The 17,286-nt window shown below is 40.9% G+C and overlaps 1 protein-coding gene across 3 annotated transcripts in view; it reads right to left on the bottom strand.

Annotated features, from left to right (window-relative positions):
• The window catches only part of kiaa0930 (KIAA0930 ortholog), a 48,659-nt gene that overhangs the window by 29,126 nt on the left and 2,247 nt on the right, over positions 1-17,286 (bottom strand). The window lies entirely within an intron of this gene.

Here is a 17,286-nt window from a genome sequence, read left to right as displayed (position 1 = left end):
CACTGCTGTAACATCTTTGTTGGCAGTCGCACATGCTGAGTAGCTAGGTAAGACCACATGCTCAGTAGCTAGGTAAGATCACATGCTCAGTAGGTAAGACCACATGCTCAGTAGCTAGGTAAGACCACATGCTCAGTAGCTAGGTAAGATCACATGCTCAGTAGGTAAGATCACATGCTCAGTAGCTAGGTAAGATCACATGCTCAGTAGGTAAGATCACATGCTCAGTAGCTAGGTAAGATCACATGCTCAGTAGCTAGGTAAGATCACATGCTCAGTAGGTAAGATCACATGCTCGGTAGCTAGGTAAGGACTACATGAGCTAGCTAGCTGTTTCTCCAACTTCAGTAGTACAAGGCAGGATTAGCCGGGAGACTTCTTCTTCCAACTTTGTGTGGAATACCTGCAGAACAGGGACATGGAAGTAGTTCTATACAATTTATTTTGTAGATTAGGGTGAACTAGTGTGTGTTGTAGCAGTGTTTTGCCATTCAGAACGAGCTAGCATGCTATGGTTAGCCACCTCGTCTCGGCTAGTGACGTAGAAAGCCGTGCAGATTTTAACCAGCTCACCCAGAGACTGAAGGCAGGACACATTCAGAAACCGTATCTCACTCTAAACACCATGGGTGTTTTTTTTCAAAGTTTGTATGCGTGTGGAAGCACCAGAGACACAACATAACTCCCCAAATCCCAGAAAAAGTGATTTCTTTCATAATATGGGCACTTTAAAAGGTGCCCTGCCACACAAACCGTTTGTACTTGCATTTTTTGAAACATGTTTGGTCCATATGTGTTTGTGTTATGTCGTGAATGTGAAAATGAACTGCTTCCTCCTCTGTCAGCTCTAGAAATCAGGCCAATTAGAAAAGCTGGTCAGTCTGACGTGGTGTTGCCTGAGCTCATTACTATTCATGAGCTCGCCCAGTTGCGCTGGGTAAAGGATGCTGATAGCCAGGCTCTCATTGGCTAGCTGTTAGCCAATCAGAGTCAAGCAGCTTAGCTCGTTGAATATTAATGAGAACTGGCACAAATCGAGCTGAGTCTTCCTGCAGGCTTTCTATACCACGCTAGAATGGCTTGAAACAAGGTAAGCAAGGCATTATTTCTACAAAATATGTTACAGAGTCCATGGTAGAACTTTAGACATTACCACAAAGTAATGAAATATATGTGTGGCAGGGCACCTTTAATCAAGGTCCCCCCTGTCTTCCCGTAGACCATTAACTTGTTGTCCTTCCCGGTCAAAATAGAAAATGATGCTTTTTCGAACGTTTTCAAGCGCCGTGTAGCTGCTGCTCTCCCCGGTGCGTTCTACACACACGCTGAAAGGCGCTTTTTGCGTCGCTTCAGACGCTGCCAGTGCCCAAATGTCCGTATTTTACGAGTTCGGAGTGAGAACGGGTTGAGTGATCAGACTTGTCGGTGTGTTTTGAGGCGGTGTGAGAGTCCCGTACAGGAAACAGGAAACATCACTGCCTCTATCTCTGCCACGAGAAAGTTTTAAAACACCAAACACAAGCTCTGAACTGCCCGGGAGTTTGGGGAACAGCTGACTGTTTCCTGCAACAACAAAGCACTCGCTATGTCTCACTCCTCTCTTTTCTTTCTCTCTCTCTCTCTCCTGTGAAATAAAGCTGCCTTCAAGTGCGGTCGGAAACATCGAGATCTATAAACGATCTGACGGGAAACAGTAACTGTGAAATATAAAGTCTACTTGTTTAAGAACACAACAGGATGTCATACAAATGGGCCGTTTCATCTACACTTGCTGATTTTCAACCCTTTCAGACGTGAGTTACACAGCGGAGGAAGCACAGACCTCTGGGTATTGTGGCGTTCATGTGCATGTACGGCAGAACAGAACATCGGCAGACTTTGCCTTAAGTACCAGCTTTACTGACACAGATGTTAGCCTGAGGGCTTGATGGCTTACTGAACATAAGAAAAGCCAATGTTTCTATTAGACAAAAACACCCCATAACAAATCACAAAGACTGTTGGCAAGAACGACTGGAGGCTGGAGGGATTTTTCTCAAGAATAAAAACACATTTTGTTCGTTGACTGTTACAAAATAAGTTGTCACTGCGATACTGGGATTGTAACACTTTTTTTTTCCCCCATTTTCCATGAGCTGAACTCAAAGATCTAAGACTTTTTCTATGTACACAAAAGGTGAAGATGCTGATTAGACAGCAGGATTATTGCACAGGTGTGACTTAGGCTGGACACAATAGAAGTCTGTGATGAAAACACTGCTCCAAAGTGCCAGACGCCATCGAATGTGAGCATTTGCCCACTCAAGTTGGTTACGGAGAGAGTGAGAGACAGAGACAGACAGACAGAGAGGCAGAGAGAGAGAGAGAGAAACAGAGAGAGACACAGAGAGAGAGAGAGAGACAGAGAGACAGAGAGAGAGAGAGAGAGAGAGAGAGAGAGAGAGAGACAGAGAGAGAGAGAGAGAGAGAGAGAGAGAGGGAGAGAGAGAGGCAGAGAGAGAGAGCGAGAGAGAGACAGAGAGACAGAGAGAGAGGGAGAGAGAGACACAGAGAGAGAGAGAGAGACAGAGAGACAGAGAGAGAGAGAGAGAGAGAGAGAGAGGGAGAGAGAGAGGCAGAGAGAGAGAGCGAGAGAGAGACAGAGAGACAGAGAGAGAGGGAGAGAGAGAGACAGAGAGAGAGGGAGAGAGACAGAGAGAGAGAGAGAGAGAGAGAGAGAGAGAGACAGAGACAGAGAGAGAGAGAGGGAGAAAGAGAGACAGAGAGAGAGAGAGAGAGAGAGACAGAGAGGGAGAGAGAGACACAGACAGACAGAGACAGAGAGAGAGAGAGAGAGAGAGGGAGAGAGACAGAGAGAGAGAGAGAGAGAGAGAGAGAGACAGAGACAGAGAGAGAGAGGGAGAAAGAGAGACAGAGAGGGAGAGAGAGAGAGAGACAGAGAGGGAGAGAGAGAGAGAGGGAGAGACACAGACAGACAGAGACAGAGAGAGAGAGAGAGAGAGAGGGAGAGAGACAGAGACAGAGAGAGAGAGGGAGAAAGAGAGACAGAGAGAGAGAGAGAGAGAGAGACAGAGAGGGAGAGAGAGACACAGACAGACAGAGACAGAGAGAGAGAGAGAGAGAGAGGGAGAGAGACAGAGAGAGAGAGAGAGAGAGAGAGAGACAGAGAGAGAGAGAGAGAGAGAGAGACAGAGACAGAGAGAGAGAGGGAGAAAGAGAGACAGAGAGAGAGAGAGAGAGAGACAGAGAGGGAGAGAGAGACACAGACAGACAGAGACAGAGAGAGAGAGAGAGAGAGAGAGAGAGAGAGAGAGAGAGAGAGAGAGAGAGAGATGAACCCTAACCCTAACACCAGATACCGCCCCCCCAATACAGTACAACTGCACATTTTAGAGTGGTCTTCTATTGTGTCCAGCCTAAGTCCTAATAATCCTGCTGTCTAATCAGCATCTTGATATGTCACACCTGTGAGGAGGATGGATTATCTCGGTAAAGGAGAAGTGCTCACTGACACAGATGTAGACAGATTTGTGAACAATATTTGAGAGAAATAGGCCTTCTGTGTACATAGAAAAAGTCTTAGATCTTTGAGTTCAGCTCATGGAAAATGGGGGCAAAAACATAAGTGGTGCGTCCAGTGTACTTATGATACTAAGCAGCAAGGGCGTAAGTTTGGGTTCAACATTGGGTGGGGGTGTTGAGATCTCCAACTATCTCGGGAGGTCCCGGGACATGTCTGCATGAATTAAAAATTTAAATAACAGAGACAAAAACGTCCCAAGGCAACAAACGTTGGAAAAAGTGCCAAAGACTCTATGTCGAACCCTTCACTACTTTCTCATTATAGTCATTTTGGAGTTATGAGTTTCATATTTGGCTGTCTGTCTCTGAGTTTTCCGTTACTCCCGAGTAAAGCAGAGATCTGCAGCAGCTACAGAGACGTTTATAAAAGATCGTGCTCTATTTATAGCTGCGTATCCCATTTTAAAAACACATCAACTGTGTTAAGAAGCCCGGCACTTCACCGCTCGTCTGAAGAAAGTGAGCCGAATCATTCAAAGTCTCTCTCTGCTGCTGGCAGCGGGGAGAAATATCCTGAGCCATGTTTGGGCTGCTGTATCTTTTATGACCGTTACATAACTTCTCTGATACTCCAGTGACCTGGATAAAAGGATGAACTAAAAGGATGGATGGATGAACAGAAACTTACAGTGTAGACCGAGACACCAAGGTTAAAGGTTTTGAGTCCACTTTCATGCGTTAAGTGTCTGTTAATATTATAAATAAAGACTGAAACATTCACTGAAATTAAATCTCACATTTCCTCATATGTTTTGAAGATGGTGGAGGAAAGCGTTGTCTAACAGGTTGCTCCAAAAATCCAAAATGCTAAATCTTTCAAGTTTCAACGCTGTAATCGGCAGCCACAGACCGGGCTGCAATGTAACCCTATAGGGCAAATGTGCATTGTCAATTTGGTCCACTAAAAAGTGCTGTTGCTGCCGCTGACAGGCTCAGATTATTATTCTAAGTGTCTGACAACATTATGAAAGGATCCCTACAGAGATATACCTTTTTAAAACCTCTTTAAGACCTTTCTGTTTAACCACAAACAGCTCTGAAGTCGCTAGCGCTAAACCCACCAGACTCCATTTAAAAAAACAGTACTTTTAGCGTGTATAGAGCCAACATGTTTTCACATGTAAATCGGTAAACTATGTGTTCATTTCAACCAAAACTAGAGTTGTGATGGTTGGAAAAGTGGAAAGACGACCCAAAACGTCTTTTCACAGTTTTAATTTTGTTTCTGTTGACTATGAATGAAGTGGGGTTTTTTTTTACGATGCTTAAATTACTGTTTATTTACATGGAGTCTGGTGGGTTTAAGGAACGCAATTCCGCGGACGTTTTTATGTTTAAAAAAAGGATCTTACTCTTCAACAGAAAGGTTGATCTCCTTAGAAATCCTTTCCATAATGTTGTCAGACACTTAGAATAATAATCTGAGTCTGTCAGCAGCAAAATGAGCACTTTTGTGAAGGTAAATACAAGCTGCACAATTGTCCTATTAACTTACATTGTAGCTTGTTTCTCTGCTGCCGACTGCAGCGATCTCTCTTAATATTGGACCAAATGTCAAAGATTGTTGTTCCCATCAGTCACTTAGACACAAAAACATAGGGAAATAGGGTCCAGGTTGAAAAACAAACTGGTAGTTACCCTTTAAACTGTGGTCAGCTTGTTTCTAATGTTTCTAAATAAAGTGACTTCATGATGACTGTAACCCATGTGACTCTCAGTGTGTCACCTCTGTCATGTGTTCAGGTTGAATGAATGAATGAATGAATGAATGAATGGGTCATGTGAGGAGATGTGATCGTCTGTTCTTAGTATCCGACTGTTGGAAGTGATGACACAGCAGGCTGGAGGAAAGGATTAAACGTGAAGACTAACGTCAGACTAACGGATAAGTCTCTCTCTCTCTCTCTCTCCAGGATCCTACAGCTGGTTTCCTCCCGACAGCGCTGACTTAGCCAGCGCTGGAATGTAACTAAGTACATGTACTCCAGTACTGTACTTAAGCCCAAATGTTGAGGTACTTGTACTTAACTTGAATCTTTTCTTTTCATGCCACTTTCTACTTCTACTCCGCTACATTTCAGAGAGAAATATTCTACTTTTTACTCCACTACATTCATCTGTTCCAGCTTTAGTTACTAGTTACTTTAGTTACTCCACTACATTCATCTGTTCCATCTTTAGTTACTAGTTACTTTAGTTACTAGTTACTTTAGTTACTCCACTACATTCATCTGTTCCATCTTTAGTTACTAGTTACTTTAGTTACTCCACTACATTCATCTGTTCCATCTTTAGTTACTAGTTACTTTAGTTACTAGTTACTTTAGTTACTCCACTACATTCATCTGTTCCATCTTTAGTTACTAGTTACTTTAGTTACTAGTTACTTTAGTTACTCCACTACATTCATCTGTTCCATCTTTAGTTACTAGTTACTTTAGTTACTAGTTACTTTAGTTACTCCGCTACATTCATCTGTTCCAGCTTTAGTTACTAGTTACTTTAGTTACTCCACTACATTCATCTGTTCCATCTTTAGTTACTAGTTACTTTAGTTACTAGTTACTTTAGTTACTCCACTACATTCATCTGTTACAGCTTTAGTTACTAGTTACTTTAGTTACTCCACTACATTCATCTGTTCCAGCTTTAGTTACTAGTTACTTTAGTTACTCCACTACATTCATCTGTTCCAGCTTTAGTTACTAGTTACTTTAGTTACTAGTTACTTTAGTTACTCCGCTACATTCATCTGTTCCAGCTTTAGTTACTAGTTACTTTAGTTACTCCACTACATTCATCTGTTCCAGCTTTAGTTACTAGTTACTTTAGTTACTCCACTACATTCATCTGTTCCAGCTTTAGTTACTAGTTACTTTAGTTACTCCACTACATTCATCTGTTCCAGCTTTAGTTACTAGTTACTTTAGTTACTCCACTACATTCATCTGTTCCAGCTTTAGTTACTAGTTACTTTAGTTACTAGTTACTTTAGTTACTCCGCTACATTCATCTGTTCCAGCTTTAGTTACTAGTTACTTTAGTTACTAGTTACTTTAGTTACTCCACTACATTCATCTGTTCCAGCTTTAGTTACTAGTTACTTTAGTTACTAGTTACTTTAGTTACTCCACTACATTCATCTGTTCCAGTTTTAGTTACTAGTTACTTTAGTTACTAGTTACTTTAGTTACTCCACTACATTCATCTGTTCCAGCTTTAGTTACTAGTTACTTTAGTTACTAGTTACTTTAGTTACTCCACTACATTCATCTGTTCCAGCTTTAGTTACTAGTTACTTTAGTTACTAGTTACTTTAGTTACTCCACTACATTCATCTGTTCCAGCTTTAGTTACTAGTTACTTTAGTTACTAGTTACTTTAGTTACTCCTCTACATTCATCTGTTCCAGCTTTAGTCTTTTTTAGTCTGGGACAGGTCTTGTTGTCTCCAGAGTCAGAACTAAACAGGAGGAAGCAGAGTTCAGTTTCTATGCTCCACATATCTGGAACAACCTCTCAGAAAACTGCAGGTCTGCTGCAACTCTCAGTTCTTTTAAATCAAGACTGAAGACCTTTCTTTTTGATGTTGCCTCTCTTTAAATAACTTCATTTCTTATACTGAAGTTGCATTGTTGACACTGTATGACAATCTATATAAGCATATAAAGAGAATTAAAAAGTATAGACCGGTGGGACCGGCCCGTTCTGGGGACGGCAAGGATTGCGGGTGGATTACGTGTATAGAGCAACGGCTTATACATTGTACCATACTAGCAGCCTAAAATCTCCTATTTTATCTGCTTTTATATTTTTAAATGTTTTTAACTGCTCTTTAATGTTTAATTTCTTATACTGCACTGTAACTTTTATTCTCGTATTTCATCTGTTTTTAATGTTTTAATCGTTTTTATGTAAAGCACTGTGAATTGCCCTGTTGTTGAAATGTGCTCTATAAATAAAGCTGCCTTGCCTTTTCTTTTCATGCCACTTTCTACTTTACAGTCTTTTACTGAAGTAACATTCTCAATGCAGGATTTTAACTTGTAACAGAGTATTTTACTTTTACTGCAGTAAAAGGATCTGAATACTTCTTCCACCACTTTAGTATAAATATGAAATGTAATGTGTAACGTGCAGGCTCAGTTAGATCTTTGGAGGCAGAGTTCATTCAGACGAGATGCAGAGATGAAAATCAATGATTCAGGTTTAATTACCTCCTAACACACCACAGTGAAACCCAGCTATAAATACTCTGACATCAGCGTGCAGCGATAGAGAAAAGAGTGCACTTCATAAAGTGCACGACGAGACCGAGCGCTAGGTTTCTGTACGGTAAAAATAGCCGAGTGTGACTCACTGACAGACACAAATGATTACAAATCCGGCTGAATATTTTATGCGGTCTGTGGCGCTGAGCTGAAGTCACGTCTGAGTCAAAGTAAAAACATCCAATGTTTCTTTCAGGCCACTTTCTAACACGTCACGGCATAGGGGTAGATTTTCTTGGGTGTGGGGGTGCAGGGGATAGATCCCCCTTCCCACCGCCCCAACTATTTAGAAGAAGTAGATTTGTCCCCCCTCAAAAAATATGAAAGCAACCCACTCTCCAAAAGAGGTAAAAATAACCGTTCAGGGGGCTCAAAACATGTACGGAAACAAGACTACTGTGTCTACATATAGTGCGTAGTTTCTGCCGCCCCCATGAGGAATTCTAAGGCCTCCTGCATGGTGTGAGCGTGTCAGTTCTTATTTCAGCTCCCATGTTAACAGGTTAGAGCAGTCATTCCCAAACTGTGGTCCGAGGACCACTAATGGTCCAGGTGGTCGGTGGAAAAGCAAAATAAAATATAAAATAGTTTTTTAACCTTCATTTTACCAGGAAATTCCCATAAAAATTAAGAATATGTATATTGATATAACATTTAAATTAAATTGTCAAGTTATTGTATGATTACTAAAATAGGCTAGTGGCGCTCGGCCGTGACGTTCAAGTCCAAATTCTGAAGATTAATAATCAAAGCCTGTTGTTCAGATGAACCTGATTATGCCCTCGGGCGCTTGAGTAAATAAATAAATTAAATACGTGGCAGCCGTTTGCAGTAAACTTACTTTTAACGAGCCTGTTGTACTGACGCGATGACCAGTTATAGTTTTAGTGCTAGTAGGTCTATTAATTAAGAGGTGCAGATTAATTCAGGTAGGACTGTGTGTAGACATATTTTATTATGTGTATTATGAGGTGGTCTGCAAAAATTCTTGATTACAAATAGTGGTCCACACACACAGAAAGTTTGAACACCCCTGGGTTGAGCAGGCTCGCGGGCCAAATCCGGCCCACATCAATTTAGATTCACAAAAAATTTCGGCCCGTCTAGTTTTTGTCACTTTTTACAAAGTTTTTGGGCCTTTTTTCAGCATTTTTGTCGATTATATGCAACCCGGTCTAACGCCAGTTCGTAAATAGTCACGTTATTTTTATTTATTGATTTGTGTACAGGTCACGATTTTCTCATTTATTTCGTGTACAGGTCACGATTTTCTTGTTTATTTCGTGTACAGGTCACGATTTTCTTGTTTATTTCGTGTACAGGTCACGATTTTCGAACGTTACCATTTCACGAACTGCCACGCCACAACGGGAAACGAAATTAAACGCCACACGCCAGCGACAACCGGACGGACCGCCACACGCGGACACGATCCCCGGATGCAGGGAAACGATCTGCAGTCTCTGGCACGCAACAACGGGGACATGAAATTGCTTTTTATGATTCCTATAAAAAAAATAAAAAAAAAATAAAAAAAAAAAATTGGGGGGGCACCTGGATAATCAATCCCAAAGAAAAGAAAAAATAACAATTTAAATCGGGGAAATTGCTTTTTATTTCCTTTTTTTTTTATAAACGTAACATTTTCTTGACAAACAGACAGACAGACAGACAGACAGACAGACGGATACTTTATTCATCCCTGTGGGCAAATTAAAGATGCACACGTGTGTGTTTGTGTAACGACTGCAGGACGCCACAGACAGAAGGACGACCCAGCGGGACGTCTCCCATCTGTTTACACTGAACAGTCTGTTTGTTTGTTGTTCACACGTTTCTAAATGCTGTTAATAATCCCTTAACCACGATGAAAAGAGTTAGTGAACCAGAGAGGGATCCATGCATCAGCTTATTGTACCAATTTGGGTATCGTTACATGGAATTCAGGGACATTTTTTCCCGCCTTCTTTCTACTTTTTATCTTTTTTTTCTGTGTATATTCAACGTCCCTAATCATTTATTAATCAATACAAAATTTATTTCAAAATAGAAAACTTTAGACTCCATAATGTATTCATAACATGAGGGCTTTTGGTCCGGGACCTGCGATACATAAAACAGATATTAAAATGTACTCAGCTCTTAGTATTCTTCTACAATACTACACACTGATTGTTGAATTTAAAACAAAGTAAAGGAAATAATTTCCAACATTCTTGTATGAACAAACATTATATTGAATATAAAAATGCAGCAAAAAAAAAGAATGAGAGTTACATTTTAAAGTGCAGTTTTCTACTGATGTTTTGTGTCTATGTCCCAGCCCTTACCCAATGTGTATATTGCGGCAGTTGGTGCTGCGATGACGATAAAAAAAAAAAACGATATATTGTGCAGCCCTATCCCAGAATGCATCTGGGGTGTAACGAGAGCCGACTCCACAGCGCTGCGAAAATAAAGCTGGGAATGCGAGACAGGTCCATCCTCAGTCCATGAACTCAGTAAACTCATTAATGAAGTAAACAGTGACTGTCCTTCCTTTGCCGTACCTGAAGTTGCTGCATTCTGGCTGCTGTCTGTAGATTCCTTCATCACAACTCGTATTCTTCCGGATGTTTCATACCAGATGTTGTAACAGCGGTGATGTTGTGTATAGTTTAGGGTCCTCGCCACCACCAGACTAATCAGCATTGCAGATTGAACATGTAGCTGGACTAGAATGGTCTTCTTTTGACTGAAAGTTCTGCCAAACTACACTTTTTCTGCTCACCAGTTCCATTTCCACTTCCTCACAGCCTGCTGCATTGAACGCTCCACCTACGTAAACACCTTCCTGTAATCAACGGCGCCGTCATTACGGCGACCAGCGTAGCACGCGGAGTGCAAGCGTAGGGTTCGGTGGGAAAAAATTCTAAGGTTCAGCAGAAACCCAACCCCGTCAAAAAGCCCAATATTCAGCCCAATCAGAGGCTGAATCCTGGATTCGGTGCATCTCTGAGTAAAGCCCTGAGTCACTCAGTAAGTAAGACACTCACGGTCAGAGAGGACACAGCCGACTGGCTCTGAATAAAGAAACACCGACATATCTGGGAGATAACAGGACGCTCCGTCAAACAGTCCGATTCTGCTCCCGGGACACATAAGGCCCCGTTTTGGGGGGGTGGGAAGACAGGATTTTCTGCTGAATTTAGCATTGAAGTTATTCACTTAGCAGCACATTATTTTAATAAAATATAACTGAAAAACTGTTTATTTCAAACTGGCCAGTCGGCCAAAGTGACAGTTATTTGAGCAGACAGTTAGTTATTTCTTTATATGAAATAAGTGAATATTTATAGTCTATAAAATGTAAAATAAATACAGATGTCCAAGAGTTCAAGAATATATGTCTTCAGATGTCTCGTCTTATCCAACCAACAGTTTAAAACCCAGAGATGTTTAGTTCACGGTGCTATAAATACAGAAAATATTCACATCCGAGAAATTTGACCCATATTCAAAAAAAAAATGTGGGTTTCTTTCAACCAAATTGTCAAAAAAATAACGTGGATAGTTCCATACAACCGTTACTCTTCACAGGTTAAATAAAAGATCAGCTCAGTACTTTAATTGAATTTGGGTGTTTTATTCACTTTCATAGCATTTGGAGAAAGAAATTATATAAGAATGTTGAAAAGAGTGACAAAAATGTCGAAAATAGCTTCAAAAACGTCAAAAATAAAGTCAAAAAAAGCACTGGAAAAATGTGACAAAAACATCGGTAAGAAGTGACAAAAAAAAACGTATAAAAAAACTTTGGGGAAAAGTGGTCAGAATAATACTTACACAAACAGACATTTGGAAAAACAGAAAAATGGGTTAAAATATCCAATTTTTAATTTTTTTCCACCTTGACAAATTAAAAAATTGGATCTTTAAACTGTTTTTCCAATTTTCTGTTTTTATTCAGGAGGATCAGAAATTTAGAAAATTACAAAATTGCGTCTGGGCTCCAATTATTAAATACTGTAATGGTATTCTCTTCCTTGTCCCACCTAGCTACGCCCCCCCCCCCCACACTAGAAACCATCAGTTGCACCTCTGACCCCAAAGTCTACCAGTTTTTAGTTTTTTTTGGGTCCATATGCAGTTAATGAGCTGCATATTCCACAAAGTAGAGGAAGAGAATACCATTACAGTATTTAATAATTGGAGCTCAGATGCAATTTTGTAATTTTCTAAATTTCTGATCCTCTGAATAAAAACAGAAAATTGGAAAAACAGTTTAAAGATCCAATTTTTTAATTTGTCAAGGTGGAAAAAAATTAAAAATTGGATATTTTAACCCATTTTTCTGTTTTTCCAAATGTCTGTTTGTGCTTAGAAAACTGAACTGATAAGTGTTACGCTGACCTAAAGCGAGTATCGAAAAAGACGACCACAACGTTGAAAAAAAAAGTTAATTTTGACCCCCAGAAAAAATAAAAAGTTACACAAGACAACACAAACGTAACTGGGAGATAACAGGATGCTCCGTCAATACAAGTTAATCTCCCAGGATAGTGTGCTTCTGCTCTTCGGACACAAAATGTCACGTTTTGGGGGAAGAAATATGAGATTTTCTGCTGAATTTGGCATCAAGCGATTCACTTAGCAGCACATTATTTAAAATAAATTAATAACTGAACTGGCCAGTCGTGTGTTGTCTTCTCTTCCTGTCGACCCTGCAACTTTTTGTTATCTGGGTCAACATTTTTCTTTTTCTTTTTTTGGACACTAGTCACTGTTTCCAAGTTTTTGTCAATTTTTTCGGGCGCTTTTTGGACGAGATTTAGTTCACGCTGCTATAAATACAGAAAAGATCCACATCGGAGGAACTGGAAGCAGAGAACTGTTGACGTATGTACAGATACCACTACATATACTACAGATGGTACTACAGACACTACTACATATACTACAGATGCTACTACTACAGACACTGCATATACTACAGACACTACAACATATACTACAGATACTACTACAGATACTACTACAGATGGTACTACATATACTACAGACACTACTACATATACTACAGATGCTACTACTACAGACACTGCATATACTACAGACACTGCATATAATACAGACACTACTACATATACTACAGATGCTACTACTACAGACACTGCATATACTACAGACACTACTACATATACTGCTGCTACGCACACGCTGTGATGGAGTCATGGGTACACACACACACACACACACACACACACACACACACACACACACACACACACACACACACACACACACACACACACACACACACACACACACACACACACACACACACAGTGATGGAGTCATGGGTTGTAAAACAGAGCTCCATTGATTTCTCCATAAGAACAAAATGACGTCCACACTAGTCACAGATAACGCTTTCTATCAGCTGGATTGTCTTTGGTAAATCTTTAATAATAATCAAAGGGCCGGGGAATAATGTCTTTAAGAAGGGTCACTTTGTTTTTGTTTTTTAAGCCAGACTCTCTGTTTTTGTGTCTAAGTGACTGATGGAAACAACAATCTGTGACATTGGTCCAGTATTAATAGCTTGACCGAAACAAGCTGTAATGTAACCCTATGAGAAAATGTCCAGCGTCCGTTAGCATCCACTAAAAGTTCTGTTGTTGCCGCTGACAGACTCCGATTATTATTCTAAGAGTCTGACAACATTATGAAAGGATCCCTACAGAGATAGACCTTTTAGTTAAAGAGGAAGATCCTTTTAGTTTAACATGAAACAGCCCCGAAATCACCGTCACCAAACTACACCAGACTCCATGTAAATAATCTGTACTTTTATCATCATAAAACACACTTCATTCAAAGTGGACAGAAACTAAATAAAACTATCAAAAGCCGTCTTGGTTCATCTTTCCACTGTTCCAACAATCACCACTCTGGTTTGGTTGAAATAAACCCTTAATTCACCCATTTACATGTGGAGATATGCTGGCTCTATACACGCTAAAAGTCCTGATTATTTACATGGAGTCTGGTGGAGATATGCTGGCTCTATACACGCTAAAAGTCCTGATTATTTACATGGAGTCTGGTGGAAATATGCTGGCTCTATACACACTAAAAAGTCCTGATTATTTACATGGAGTCTGGTGGAGATATGCTGGCTCTATACACGCTAAAAGTCCTGATTATTTACATGGAGTCTGGTGTAGTTTGGTGATGGTGATTTCGGGGCATGTTAAACTAAAAGGATTATTGATCTCTAAGTGTGCACATTTCAAAACAATTGATCAGTTGGTTTACCACACATTCCAGTTGAGTACATACAAAGTGAGCCTGGGAGGGCTGGAGCCCCACTTTGGCCCCTCTAAAGTCTTTTCTTTTGAATATGGCCTCTTTTTTTTAAGTAATTGTTAATTTCTTACACTGCACTAGGGTTGCACAATATTGACAAAATGTGATATTGCAATATCGATACTAATTTCGATATTTTTAAACATATGTAAAACTACAAAAGTTACGGGAAAACGCATCAAAACAGATTCACAACAACATAGTGCACACTGAGACTTATGTACGGCTCCGTATTGCGGCTCCAAACTCTGCCTCATAAACATAAACACTGTTTATAAAGTTGTGGGATAGCTACCGGTGAGAAATAGAAATAGACACAGGATGGGATTACTTTTGGCCACTAAAGTTTCCTCTTCAATCTCTGTTATTTCGTCTTCTCCCTGACCAACACTCATTCTTACTTTTGTCTTTCTTATGCTCCTCTCACTCCCTTCACTCTCTCTTTAGGTCCTTTCTTTTCGTTAGTTCTCGGATTCGTTCCGTTTTTTATTGTCTCTATTTCTTCCCTTACGCTGTCACTCTGTCGAAACATGCACACACGTCACGTGGTCCGCTCCATAGGGTTTGTCACGTAGTGGCTCCGTGCGCTGACGTGCACTAACATGTGCGAGTAGTACGGTAACTGGCCAATGAAACATGATCATTACAGCGTTTCCAGCTCTAAATCAAACACAACTCAGCCACACAGCCAACGGACGGGACGCAGCGCTCCACCAAATAAACTAAATATTAGGGATGTCCAGATCCGATCACGTGGTTTCAGACTCGATCGGAATCGGACGTTACCTCCCGATCAGGACTGGGATATATATGTATATATATTCTCATTATTTTTTAACACATCTATAGTTATGCGGTGGCCAGAGTTAGACCCTTTTGACTCCACACAGAAACAGCAACGCGTGCGGCATGACATCACTTTGTTGCAGAGCCGCTATTGGTTAACTCATACGCGGAGTTTGCAGGGGGGGCAGAGGGAGCACTGCCCCCCCTGGCGGCTGAAGCGGGTAATTGCATTGTTTCATGGCACGACCAGATATTTTATAAATATTTTAAATAACACAAAACAACTAAATGGTGGTAGGTAATACATCTGATTTCATATAGGCCTACTGCTTTATGAAAAAATATATTTTCAGGGCTCTGGCCCTCCCCTGAGACCATTGTCGACGCATATGCAGGACGCAAAAAACTAAAATTACTGTTGCACTAGTCTGGACATCTTGCCGTGCCAACGTTGTCATAAAGGTTTCCTAAATGCCATGTATATAAATTTGCTGTCAGCTTACTAATTGATTGCGTGTTTTGTGTAGATTTGGACTTTTATACGTTTATTCCACATTATTTAAACGGCGAGGAGGATCTCCTGATCGCTGGGGATTACTTTTTTTTTGTGTCATTGGATTACGGCAAAATACAGATCTTATTTCTCAACGTGTCTTAACGTTTGATGGTGGGACTGCGCTTGGTTTTGGAGTTTGGAGATCATCTCAACAGACTGGAGGTCCAACTCTGATTGGTCACCGTTATATTTTAGTTGAATTTAAGTGTCGGGGCGTCCCGCCACCGTCTGTCTATTGCGTTCCCAGACAGCCGTGCTGTGATTGGATTTCATAAGGGCGAGTTGTTAAATTGTTACAATGTAATTTAAAATCTTCTTTAAAAATAAACATATATGTTTATTTAGCATGTTTGTTTTGTCCATATGTGCTCGTGCTATGTTCCCCAAGTGGTAGCCAGGTCTCAGCTGCTACAATGAGTTTTTTTTTTTTTTTTTTTGCCCCCCCCCCCTGGCTCGAATGTCAAACTTCACTTATGGGTTAAATGCCGGAAAAGTAGAACACGGAAGCAGCTTGAAGCGGAAAGCGCGAGTATGTCTGCGGTCTGGAGGGATTATAAAGGTGATGACAACAACATTGCCGTAGCAAACTGTGAGATCTGTAACAGAAGGGCTCTGTTTGTTAACAGAGTTGTTCATGTTAAAATAAGGTGAATTAAATAAAAAATAAGGAACATCCTGGATCTGTTTTTTCGCTCTTCTTTATATATTATAGAAGTATCGGATCGGGACATCCCTACTAAATATTGCCTACTTATCGCGACACTTTCGATATAATATTGCTCAACGTGATACGGCGATAACGATATTGAGTCGATATATCATGCACCCCTACGCTGCAGTGCAACTTTTACTCTCGTATTTCATACCCGTCTTATACTATTTGAGCTGTTTTATATATTTTGGAAAATGGAAATATGGCAGTGCTTTGTGATTTATTCTGAATGAATAAAAGGAGATGCAATTTGGGAGAAGACAAGAAAAGCTGTTGTGTCATACTCTCCTTTTATTTCACCGGTCTTTCTGGAATTTAAATTTGTTACCCGTTCTCCTTGCCTGGGACCCGAAACATACGCACCAATCAACCAGTGGTGGTTTTTTAGCCCCCAACGGTGCCTTCCAGGCAGCGCTGCGACCGCTGCCTTCAAGGCACCTAACCCTAAAGGGTCTTATAGACTAGACGCAGCCCAGCTGGTGCGTACAAATGTGACGTCATGGGATCGCCGTGACTATTTCTACCCGCGCTGGTGGTCGTGACACTAGCTGCAGTCTTCTCCTGAACAGAGGTGGCGCTAATGAGCAAAGACTACAGACGTTGCTCTTTCTACGGACTAGAAGAAGAAGGTAAACAACGGCAGAACTGGCAGCAGCATTGCCGTCAATGCTTGGATCTGATTGGATGAGCTACTTGGTGGGATCCAGCCTTTCATTCGCCATAAAAGATCTCATCTTAACCAGTAAGTTTACCAGAGAGACCTGCAGTCACTCTGAGAGTCCTGGCGTCACGATGTCGGCGAACTCGTTCGGCCTCCCGTTTCCGCTTTGTCGCGTGCTGCTGAAAAAAAAAAAAAAAGAACTGTGCGCGACCTCTGCTCGCGCGCCATAAATCGGCCGCGCCGGCAGGATATTACGTCATTTTGACGTCACGATGGCGCGCCACCTTGGATGTGTCTAGTGTAATTCTCGCTTAAACCTAACCCTAACCATAACCATAACCATAACCCTAACCATAACCATTGCCTAA

The sequence above is a fragment of the Sander lucioperca genome, chromosome 20 (genome assembly GCF_008315115.2).
Source record: "Sander lucioperca isolate FBNREF2018 chromosome 20, SLUC_FBN_1.2, whole genome shotgun sequence".
Classification (NCBI taxonomy): domain Eukaryota; kingdom Metazoa; phylum Chordata; class Actinopteri; order Perciformes; family Percidae; genus Sander; species Sander lucioperca.
The sequence above is the reverse complement of the archived record's forward strand: the minus strand, read 5'-3'. Positions and strand labels throughout refer to the sequence as shown.